This window comes from Gambusia affinis, linkage group LG16 (genome assembly GCF_019740435.1).
Source record: "Gambusia affinis linkage group LG16, SWU_Gaff_1.0, whole genome shotgun sequence".
Lineage (NCBI taxonomy): Eukaryota > Metazoa > Chordata > Actinopteri > Cyprinodontiformes > Poeciliidae > Gambusia > Gambusia affinis.
In genome coordinates, this window is record NC_057883.1 from 15,469,061 (window position 1) to 15,482,263 (window position 13,203).

The window sequence follows — 13,203 nt, forward strand, 5'->3', positions numbered from 1 at the left end:
TCATTTTCATTCTTCTCGAGTGCAGTGGTTGCTCCCCTTCTGAAGCACTCACAGGGTGTAAAGTCCTAACTCAGCAGTCCCTTCCAGCTGTAGTCAGAGCTCCTCCCTAGCTACTTGTCCACCCTGCTAATCAATCGTGCATATGCAAACCCTCCACTGGCTGATCCTCTTATAGTCAGAGCAGAATGTAAACAGAAAATTATTGTTTTCTAAAATAGACAATTTCTGTTGACTTTTTGGGTCAACAGTTAATTTGGCTCATATACAGAAAAAGTCAAAAAGCTTCTCTTTCCCTGTCACTTGCAGGGTTTAAATGGATCAGAGCCAAATTGGACTTTAGCAAAAGTAGACTTAAAAAATAAATTGAATGAATAATTTTAAAATGGTTAAAAGGACAGGGGAGGTAAGAATGGAAGAGATTATAAAGGACAGAGACAATGAGACACTTTTAATCTGTGTATTATAAAATACGCTGGATTTAGAAACATTTGCAACATTTTGGAAAGTAATGTCTTAAAATATATTCAAAAAGGAGTTTAGAAATGGTAGCTACTCTACACTAATTACTCTTATCACATGCTAAACTCTAATAATTTTGTGTTTCATTTACAATAATCATACTAACAAGCTGTACAGCACATAGTGGGAATTTTCTTGTTTCTATTATAAATAATAAGTGCTTGTAGCATAAAGAAAATAATAAAATATTTGAACTTCATTTTAGCTATTAAAAGAAAATTACATTTCAGTAAATTATCAGCGATTCAAAACCTTTTAGAATGTGCAGATTGTAAATAGGCCACAAGTTGATGCATTTCTAATTACTTTGGTTTGTTTGTCAAATTTAATTGACAAAGGGAGGGACACATTTGGGAGCAGTTACTGTGACTTGTGATGATGATGGGCTTCTTCACATCATTTCAGGTATGAAGAGGTTGCTGATGAAATTGAAGAGCAGGGAAATATATTCAGGTACATGACCACTGTTCTGACCGTAATGACTACCTTTGTACCTATTTATGGGCTCTCCTTTGGCAGCTCAACCTCCCAAGGCCCTCAATTGCAATGAGACTGCATGCAAATGGGTTCACACTCCATTCATTTCATTACCAAAGCTTCAGATGCTGCTCGGGGTGCAGGGGGATTGTTTTATTTTTTTTAAGGCTCATGTCAATTTTGTTATGGTAATAATGCAACTTTGATTATGACCTTGGTCTTCTGTTTGGCATTTTGTTTTTTTTTTCTTTTTTCTTTTTTTAGTTGCTACTACAGCGCATTGTTCTGATGTGACAGACAGAATCACAAAAAGGGTGGAGTTGCAACCTTGAGTGTAATTAAATACACTGAAGCTTGCTACTGGGCACATGTAACAACTGTAAGCTATTTCCATGTGTGAAATTAATATTTTACATACTGCCAAAGGCACTGTACTTGCATCCAAATAGTTTAATCTTTTTCACTGAGAATTTGGGGCAAAGTTGTGTTGGATAGAGCTAACCTTGCTTTCACTTTAGGGTTTCTGCATATGTATTAAGTTATGTGCAGGCATGTGAATGCAATCGTGGTATCAAAATTAATTTGGCTGTATCAGCTTGAAGCCTCAGTTAAGGTTGTGAAGAGCAGTTCACCTCTCTGAAAATGATGCTTTTATGACTGAATGCATTTGTTAGAAAAGCACACAGCACATCACTTAGAAGAAAAAAAACCTGCTCCATTAAAGTTTATTGATCACTGCTGAGCTGAATGAAACCAGGACTGCTGCAAAGTAGCATTTACTTTGGCATCTTGTTGCCATAGAAACGAGGCTTGTAGATTCCAGCTTTGTGTTCAGTGCATTTGTTAGAAGCATTACTCATTTGCATTGTTGTCAGATCTCGAATTTAAAGGTGATGACCAGTTGCTTTAAGTAAACACATCTTTTGGTTATGCTAATTAGAAAATACATTATAGTTCTAATCTGATCTGAGGACACTTATTGCTGTAAAATGTTGAAGTGGAGTGAGGATATTTTTTAAGCATAACTTTAAGATCAAACAACAGAAAATGGATTTAATCTGCTGGTGATGGTGACTGTATGCTGCATTCTGTGTTTTTATGTTTATGTGCCCTGTTGTGCTCCGTTATATTGAATTATGGCGCCCTCTTCTGACCACCATCTCAGATCTCATAGTTTGCACTAAGTTCTCCCATCTGTTCTCAAATTCTTCTCTGTGCTTTGACAGCATTTGCATAAAAAACTGAAGGGAAGAGTCTTATCCTTCACTCTGCCTGTCACTGGCATCCCCCCTTCTACTCCTAATGGACTCCATGCCTTTTCTGTTTATACACATGAATTAATGTGTGATGATTTGACTATTTTTGGTGCCTCTTCTCATGTTTGTGCTGAAAGTTCTTGCATCCTGCCATTATGGTCTTCCTGTGGCTTTGTCAAAGCCAAATTCTTGCGTCTTAGTGATCACATGTTCAGAGCCACTGAAGGAGGATACGAGGGATTTTGCTTCACATAACCAGTAGAATTTAGTGAATGTTTCACAGAATCTGATGCCTTTATTTAGGTGTCATGTCATTACAATAGCTGGAACTACACAATTAAAAACTTACATTATCTTTTAATGTATTGGGAACGTTCCATTTAACATGTTCTTATTCTTGGAGATTTTATTTAGTTTCTCTTTTAGTTGTTAAGTTTTATTATCACATGCAATTGCCAAATTTATCTCTGATGCTCCCTCCTTGTTTACATTCCTCTTGTTCATCGTGGAACTTAGCATTATTGTGATGCATATTTTAAAACTAGGATGTAGCTGTGGCTGGGCCTGTGTAATACTTACTAACAGCATGCTAACACTTTCAATTGCATGAGTAGAGCATTCAAAGTAATGGCTTTGCATGTTGCCTAACTAAAAAAGTTGTCACTTTTTTGTTCTGGATGTAGCGGCATAAAACCTTTCAAAAAGGTCCACTTTTTCAGGCATTCGTCAGAATCAAAAATGACTAAACCTGCAACAGACTTTAGCGTTGAACATTATGCTTTACTTGCTAATAAATTCAAAACATGATTTCAAGGATATTACATTAAAACACAACAAATCATGTAGGAAACAGTTTTGTGACACAAACTGTTTTTACATAATAAGATGAATATTTTGCTATTTTATGTTTGTTTAGACTAATCAGCTGTCCCAGTTTTTTCCTTGTACATTTATCTCCGAAGTACGTATTTGTGGTTGTCAGTGCAGCTCATAACATTTTGTTTTATAAGGGTTCCTCTGAAACAAACAAACAAAAAAATCAATAGCCAGATAGTATATTTCCCCTGCAGTATCCACAGTACCTGCTTATCCTGGTGGTGGGGCTGGTACCTATCTTTAGCTGTCATTGGGTGAGAGGAGAGGTAATTCCAGGGCAGATCATCAATCAGTCAGGACAAACAACCATGCACACACTCATACCTAAGACAACTTGGAGATACCAATTAACCTGACAGTCATGTCTTTGGACTGTGGGAGGAAGCCAGAAAACCAAGAGAGAATAAATAAATAAATAAATATATATATATATATATATATATATATATATATATATATATATATATATATATATATATATATATATATATATATATATATATATATATATAGTATTGCAATCTTCAGTATTGCAATACTGGGAATACAATACTGGATTGTGGATACTGCAGGGGAAATATACTAACTGGCTATTGATTTTTTTTTTTTTTTTTTTTTTTTTTTTTTTTTTAGAGAGAGAGCAAGATTAGGACTAAAACACCCCTTTAGATGTAGATTTGTGATATTTTACAAAGGAATTTTAAAACAAAAAACAAAAATACATTTTACATATATATGTATTTTTGTTTTAAAATTCCTTTGGAAAATCTCACAAATCTACATGTAAGGGGGTGTTTTAGTCCTAATCTTACTTGATCCTACATATCTCGGCAGTCTAAAATGTTTTCTATTTGTCCTGCTTCAGAAACAGCAAAGTCCCTGAGCTACAACAGTTTTAATGGCTCTTGTGCCTTATGGAGCCTCTGTCTGGAGTCACAACATGTCCATCTTAATGCTTCACATGTCTTGTCTGAACTTCTTCTCCCCACTGTGAATCTTTCTGACATGAGAATGAAACAGCAGCTGCTCTATTAGTTCGCATAATTAACGGGCGGGCTGTCTCTTTCCTCTGTGGTGTTGTAGAGAACACTCTCGCCGTACATCCTTCCCCACATTTCAGACACTTTGCTTTGGATATACAAAGAATATTCAGAACTTATGTAAACTTGACTTGCAGGGAGAAGAGCAAATTGAAGAGAGCTGGCAGTCTAATTCTTTCCTAATTCCTGCAGTGAGTGTTTACCCTTGACAACCAGCTCATCAACTCTCTCTTTTTCTCGGCACTCCCTCCAGCACCATGAAGGCAGACTCACTGAACTGTTAAGAGTGGGTAGCTTTGCACAAGACTTTTTTCTTCCCCTCTGGAACATTTCCTCTAAATATACAGACAACCGAAGTTTCAAGTTATTAGTATACACAAAGATCCAGTTATACTGCATTAGAAAGAAACTTATAATTTACCGTCCCTGATTCTTTTGATCAGCAACAAAGTAAAAAACATTTCATATAGAAATCATTTTATTGGCCTAAGGGATGCATCTTCTTTCAGTTGATTATCTCCTGCATGATTATTTTTCAGCTCCTCAGTAAGCTGAAAATCTTGTCACCTTAGTAATAAGACTCTTTATGTTTGCCAAACGTTGTCATTATTATTAAAACTTTATTTTTGCAACAGTGCTGGTGTAGAAGTTCCTAAAGTTCTTAAAAATGTAACAATTGAAACTGATGCTCTGTGTTTCTTGACTGCTGTCTGTGGACTGGCTTATCCTTTGAGATAATAGGTTTTCATTTAAGTATGAATGGTTCAAATATACCTCACAGTTAAGTTCAACCAGACAGTCCAGTACAGATTCATTTTGAAAAGAACCACTTGGTTTTGCTTTATTATTATTATTTATTTTTTTTCAATAACTGGCGTGACAATTTGATAAAAATGAATAGCCTCTGTTTTTTGGAATTATGAAAATCAGAGAGCCTGCTGATATCCCATAATTTAAATATGTATTTTTTTGTGCTTGTCCCTCTGGAGACTTCTTATTGAAGTTAGTCAGGAGGACACCTGGCCTCAGTAGGCTGCATATCTCAACCTTCCTGACATAATGAGTAAACTGGAGAGGAAGATTTGATTCAACATGGAGTCTGTAAGTCGTTTAGGTCGCTTATCAACAGATGAATGACGATGTCATCGAGTTCAGCAAGAAAGACAATCTGTTGCTGTTGCTCTGCTAAAAAGCTTTTCATTTTCTCCTCGTCTCCTTGCTTCCCTCCTCATCGGCTCTCTGATTACTTCAACACATTGTGTTTCTGTGCTCATCAATCAACAATCAGTTCACAACCTGTACCATCTACATGACTAGAGCTGTAGTTTTCACTGTTGCAGCAGTAAAAAAACAATAGCTTACTCCTTCTATGTTATGTTTGTCAAAACAGAATGACAATCCTTTGCAAAAATATTACATTTCACTTTCTGTTTTTATCCCCCTCTAATTTTCACATTACAACCACATATAAAAACTTATTTTGTTGGGATTTTAAGTGACTAACATAATGTGGTGTTTATAAAAAAGAAAGCATGATATATAAAAATCTGCACATCATGAGGTGTGTATATATATATATATATATATATATATATATATATATATATATATATATATATATATATATTACTTGATGGTCTACATGCAAAGCATTAAGTGTGCCATGCAGCACGTTGCAGTGTGGATTCTTGTCTTCAGCAGAAACATGGAAACTGGTCAAAGTTGATCAGAAGCTAAATTTATATGCAATGGTAGAAAGCTACAAAAAAATAAATCTTGTGATTGCAGCTGAGGCTCACGTATAGTCACCAAATGCACACTCATACCACACTTTCCACATTTTATTTCTAAATTATTTATCCATTTCCTTCTCATAACCAATTATACGCTGCTTTTTCTTGGCTTATTATCAAAACCCAGAAAAATAAATGGATGTGTGTGGTTGTAATGTGACATAATCTGATAACTGTTAGGGGTTTGATTGCTTTTCAAGGTCACTCCAGTGTTAATGAGAGATGTTTATGTTGCGATAATGAAAGTGCAATTAATGATACATCTTTCTTGCTTAAAATGGGATTATGCAACAATAGACATATATTTATTGTATGCTGAATTTATTGTAAAAATATAATTTCTTGGCTCAAAGGAAAGTGGCTTTCCTCAAGCTTCCTCTCGGCATTCTCTGAGGAAACCCAAGATGAAACTGCATCATGCTACCTGCATGTTAATACCTCCTATTTTCATGGGACAGCTTGATAGAATTGGGGTTGCAAGGTGAAGTAAGCAGGTGATTGTAAAAGCTTGTCTGTAGTCTGCAGCATGGCTGATCACTTAGATTGCTTTCTGAAGTACAAAGTTTCCTGAAAATGTATCTGTAGATACAAAAAATAATAGCCTGTGGTGATACTGAATAGAAATGCTTCACAATTAGTTTCTATAGATAATAAAATCTATTTCACATGAACAATAGAGCACTAAAACTTTAAAATTATTTCAGCATGTGTTTAAAAAGTATAATAAGAATTAATAGGCTTTTTTAAATTGCACATACATGTTGTCCCAAATATAGGTGTGTTCTTTCTTTCATATGTTTCTGTTGCTGTTGTTGCTTTCTCCTCTGTCTTCACATTAAATTGATTTTCTTTAAGTTCAGCTTTTGCTAATTTTCACGAAAGGAAGCATTGATAACTTGTGCAAAATTGCTTGTATTAATCTTTTGAATGAAGGATTAAGGATGCTACTGAGTAACATGCCGATATTTTAGATGAGTAATGGAAAAAACAAACCTGCTCTATAAATACCAACCCCGGAAATTCAAAATAGTTTTTTGCACCCTTGTCTGCCCAAAATGAAAAATAAAAGATTATATCCACTCACTCATTTCAGGCTTCTTCGTTTTGGAAGAATGGAATGTGTTTAAATTACACACCATACAGTTGTCTCCTGACATTGTTAAGCCCTTCTGAAGCAGTCCAACAAGCCATTTAACTTGCTGTTACATTTGTTTCTTAAATTCTATCAATTAAAAAAAAATCTAATGATCTGTGGAAAAAATATAGAGATGAAACTGATTTCCAAACTCAGAATTTCTAAGAAAAAAACCTGGCGGTGTAGAATTGAGCTCTTTCCAGTTTCCATTTGGCAGATCAGGACCAGTTATCCATAAAATCTCCCAATTCCGGTTCAATTTCTCAGTGGCTTTAAAATCAGTGACAAGCTAAATAACAAATGTAGATAGATATAGAAGATATGAAGGGACTTTTCTTCTATGAATTATATTTATAGAAGAAAATATTGTTGAACAGCCTCAGTGATAGACCAAAAGAGAGGAATATGAGGCTTTCCTAAAATGATGTGATCCAAAAATTGCCTGTCAAACCTCAAACTGTGTAAAATTGCAGAGATTTCATGTTTATGACAGTCCAGCTCAGATTACAACACAGTTAATAATTTTGGCCGTGTTGGATACCCAAACATTTTCCTCTTTGACATCATGCAGTTGTTCTCTTTTCACCTTCTTTTATCCTGCTACTTTCCCTGAAGCCTATGTTGTTGTTGTTGTTGTTGTACTCAATGTTCTGAACATGTTTCTCCCACTGCTGCAATTACACTGAAACAACGCTACTTATCCCAGTTCTCATTATTAACACGGCAGCAGTTGTGAATAGATGGTACTCGTTTAGTAGCCTGAAGCTCTCTGACACCTGACAAGGAGAGTTGTTTCAAATAATATCAAATACATAGTATCTCTTTATGTGTTATTGCATGGGAACCAATGTGCCCCCACAGTTCCACTGCTGTTTAAAGAGAACTGAATTATAAAAATGAAAACGGCAGTTTCATTGGCTACATTTGTCCTACTTTTTTCTCCTGTCAGGTGTGCAAGTCCCGAGAAATGGGTGATAACTCATACTATCACCTTTAACAAAAAGAAACATTTTCTCCGCCTGTCAGCCTGCATTTTTGTCTGTGTGGTATTTACAGAGGCTCAGATTTAGTTTTGGTGCTATGATAGTAACAAATAACAGCAGCCATGCCTGTTTCCGACATCCGTTTGGTTTTAGAGGAAAGGACATTAACTGTGGAGGAGCTGCAGCCAGTGGCCCAGCAATTGGCTGCTTGGAGAAGCTAACTGTAATGTGATTTTTTTCCTTTTTTCTTTCAGGATCAAACCAAACATGAGAGAAAAAACTCAAATTGTTGTTCTGCTCTGATATTTTTCTCTTGAACATGTATTGTTGGTATTTGTGTGTAGATACAAATATTCCCAGTAAAAAGACAATATTTTGGCTATAATTTTTGTGTTTGTTGTTTTTACTCATGTGTAAACATTATATAATCCCTTCAAAGAAGTCCCATTAAATATCATCTGACACGAAATAAAAATGCAATGTTGCAAATATTGAGGGAAAATGGCTGTAACACATAGGTGATAAAAGCATTAATAAAGTTGAAAATGTATCACCTTGTAAAATAATTGGGTGCATATGCAAAAGTTTTGAAATAACTTGTAACTAAGTAGGAATAAATAATAATCATTTACACATACACACCCTCAATTTCAATCTAAAAATTAAAACGGGGTTTTTGTTTACCTACGATCATTTCTTTTTTCTTTAAAGTCACTTTTTCTTGTTTCTGCAACTTGGATACCAACAGCTTTTAGCAGGTGGTATTTTTTTTGTGCATTCCATGGTCTGATCTGGGAGAATTCTATTTACTGTGGTTGTGGCTGGGTGTGGCTGACATGGCTACACACATGTGGGTAAAGCTACCCCATTTTGGATCACTAGGGCCTCAATTCAGAATTGGCAAACTTTTTCAGGTCATAAAGAGTCTATTTGCTTTTATATTTCTTTATTATTTTGAGCAAGAGTTGACACTGAAAAGAAGATTTGTCTGACTTCACAATTTTTTTTCAATTTTTGTTTTGCATTCTGTTGACAAAATTCCTACAAGACATAGTAAAATCACAAGTAAAAATCATCTAAGAACTTGTGACACTGTGTGGTATTTTTATTGCACAAAATGACCTCCAGCTCATCTGTCTATAATCATTTGAGGTCTGCAGTAGAGCAATGTTGGGAATAACTGGCAAAGACATCACTGCTTCTGCAATGATGTCCTGCCTGCTTGAGTGCACCTCTTATGGTCAGAACCATGCATCTGACCATAAGATGCGTCTGACTGGTCAGACGATGAAAGATGACCAGTGTCAGATTCATTTCGCAGCTCATCAGGACAATGCAGGCCTAACGAGCAGAGAGGATTTGGGTGACTAAAAAGAAATACAAAGCTATAAAATAAAACAAGCTGTAGAATGGTTCTCTATTAATCTTATTAAATATATTTGATAAAAAAAAATTAAAGACATTTGGGATTATACCAGTGGTATTATTTTTGATATACATTTAATTTTGTTTAGGGATTCATAAAGTATTTTGGAGTTGAATTGAACTGAAAACATTGAGAAAATCGGCATATAAATCATATAGTTTATTTATTCAGTTATATTTTATCAGTCAGCACATACCTTTGTATTTCTGTGATGTGTTTTTTAAGATGTATAATCTGTATCCTAATATCCTGAAGATTATATTGCATGACCATAAATAAATATATATATCTGTTTTAATGCAAAAGCAAATCCAAATGATATCTAAATATTTCAAGCTAATGCCAAAAATTAGAGTAGGAGTATAACATGCAACGTACAATGACCCTCTTAAAATGTTGGTTGGAATTATCATTAATAAAGACATGCAAATACTTTGAGGAAGCTCATTTCTACACTCCCATTTTGTTGAAAACTTAGTTTTTGTGTTATAAAATTCTGGAAAACCTAGAAATTTGAGTCAGGAGAAATATTGAGTTTTGAAATGGGTAATGACTGTGGGTCAAAGTTAACAGAATCATAAAACAATGACAACTTTATCTGCTTTCAAGATGGATCCCACACATTTTCTGTCAAGAATTGAACTCTGCTTTGCAGAAACTGGCCTTATGCTCCAACACGCTGTCACCTATCAATGAAGAAGTGTCTCAACACAGCAAAAAGAAATAGACTCAGTTGATCAGAAAACATGATCCAGTTACTAACACTTACCCTTAAACTCAAAATAGACTAAGACTGATCAGACATAAAATAGACATAGACTTTTCTAATATATTTACTGTATGCTGTGGATATTTAGACCAGAGTACTCATCATGTTTTTGCAAAGAGTTTGTATTTCTTTAATTAGACAGATTTCTGTAATTCATTTTTGACACCCTCAGACATGGAAAACAACACAGTAACTCTCATTTGTATGGCTGCAGAAACCAATTTTGCTACTCATGGCCAAAAAAAGGAAACACTCCAAGAAGCCACTCCACCCAAATGAACAGACAGACAGTTATGAAGACACATGGCTGTTATCTTGTCCATCCATCTAGTGTGCCTGACAGCACAGACCTAAATGAGAGCCTTTTGGGACCACCACAGGGGGAACCGGGGTCTTATTAGGACAGCAGTGATAGTGTTCTTCCCTTCACTGTCTAGCATCAGCAGAGAACATCAGGGATTAATGATAAGGACACGCAAAGCTGCCTTGAACTTATAAATTGAATTCTACATTATCAGTGGAAGTGGAAGTAAACCCAACCATCACTATTTTAAAGTTAACCGTATTGAGAGATTACAGGAGATTAGTGAGTAAAAAGTAAGTAAAAAAAAAAATCAGTGTCTGATTGAGATTTATGTGATTGCCCAACACATATGTGTAGGTGATAGGATGGAAAATTATGTGGGTTTTCAAAATTCAAATACACATATTTTACAAAAGTTTGTTGTGTATTTATATTAAGATGCTCTGAGACAATATTTTGTTGAACTTTTTGTTGATCATTTTAGAGTATGTCTTTTTACATATTTTGGGAAATATATTTGTCTCACTGAACTTAATCTCTGACCTGTCTAGGTTTTTCATAGGTTTTCTTTCTACTTTGTAACTTTGTTTGACTCTGACATACAATCCTTGTAAACCTTATGGTTGTACATTGACATGTGAAAAGCTTTAGAGGTATGGTCCTTTAGCAAGGTGCTTACACATAAGGTTTTATGTAAATGTTCACATTTGCTCTTCTACTTTTTCACCTTGTAAACGTTTTGTTCATTTGGAAAGAATCCAGTGCCTGTGAATAGATACAATCATACTTTTGAAATTCTTATGACTTCCGGGAAGGAAATGTAATCTGATTAAAAATGATCTAATAAAATTTGTGTTTTATAGTAGCAGAACATAATCATCTGAAGTGTTTTGGAACTCTTAAAGGGCTGCTGAATAGTAATAGTTGGAACTACGATTTTGAAATTACAGATGAATTTCTTAGATACGCCATGAGATGGTGCTATGTGTCTAAAATAGGAGCTTTACTTTTGGTTGGATAATTACTTTATTGTGTACAGAAACATTGCTCATGTCTATGTAGAGGAGTGCTGATTAATGGCTTTTAGCTTATTAATTTAAATGTTATTTCTGCTGGTTAGGCATAGATGGTTTGTTTCTGGAGGTGAAGGGCTGTGCAAGGACACAGGAAGCTGTAGCTCCAAAGCTCTTTTAGCCACTTTTTCACTCCCCAGCCTCGTAATAAGATTCACCCGCATTGCTTAGCATTCACCTGTCATGGACTATGAGTCAGCTTATCTTCAGTCGACAAGACTGAGAGCCTGAATCTCAGTGAACGGGCCTTTGCTATAGATTTTTACATCACTTTCACGGTACAGATTGCCTGCGAGGAAACGGTGCTGGAATTTGGGCTATGAGAACAGACCAGGGACCCGTGAAGAATTTTCTTTGCTCTGTGGCATCAGGATGCATCAGCTCAGCGAGTTTGTTCTGCTTGCAGCTACACATGTGAACAACAATTTAATAAGGTTTTAAAAACCTGCTAAAATAATCAGACTTCAATTCAAGTAGGGAGGGGGGGGTTAATTGAACATCATAGTAGTTCTGTACGCAGGCTTGGAGGATAATTGAAACGTAACTGGAGATTGATGATCAATAATTATCTCTGATTTTTTCCTAACTGCTTCTAATCTGTTCCCATATGTTTTGTTGTGATCAGTATTCCCATATAATATTCACTGTTCCCCATTTATTATTCATAGTATTTTGACCACACATTAAAATTTTCACTGTTGGTGCAGTTGAATCACTTGCAAAATTGAGGCAATTAATCAAGATTGGAACACCCATTATTACCATTAAGCTCTGCCAGGAAGTGATCTGAGTCAGCATATATCGACAAGAGTCCATTTAAATACTTTAATTATTAATAAGCTGTCCTGCATAGCTGGGGATTTACTCAACAAAAACCAGAGTCCAAATGCTAATTCTGATGAGATTCAAGTAATGTAAAGGTATAGGCAGAAAAATATACACCACTTTGCAAAACCACATACACCCCTTAAATGTACTTTGTGAAATAAACTGCTGACGTTTTTACAAAGTGAGGTATAATTAAGTACAATGAAAAGGATTTCCAAGCTTTTGAAATAAATTAAACATGTTTTCCATGCATTTATGTTTGTTGAATCACTTTCAATTGCAATTACAGCTGCTGGTTTTTAGTTTATGATTTTACCAGTTTTGCCAATTTTTCTCTGTAAAGCAGCTCAATTCAAGGCTAACATCTTTCCACAGATTCTTGGCTGAATTTAGGTTTGTACCAATATAATGTATGTAAGTTTTTTTGTTCACAGTAAATCCCACTAAGCTAAACAACAGTTTGTGGTTTAAACATAACAAAATGTTAAGGAGTTCATGCAATGCGAGGCAATGTGTGGTACCTTTCTTTTGGCTCTCATTGATTTAATCATTTTTATCCTAAAAGCTAAAGCAAAAACAAAGAAACTTATTTTGTTCTGTTACTGATCAAAAGAATCCAAACACATTCTGATGTAGCACTCCAGGAGTCAACAGCTAGAAGTTCTGTTGCCTGCCATCGGTGTGGGAATTTGGGAGATTGCTGATGTGTGAAGAGTTATTTGAG

At 35.2% G+C, this 13,203-nt stretch overlaps 1 protein-coding gene across 1 annotated transcript in view; it reads left to right on the plus strand.

Annotated features, from left to right (window-relative positions):
- The window catches only part of dlgap2a (discs, large (Drosophila) homolog-associated protein 2a), a 158,327-nt gene that overhangs the window by 12,316 nt on the left and 132,808 nt on the right, over nt 1-13,203 (plus strand). The gene's annotated exons all lie outside the window — the stretch shown is intronic.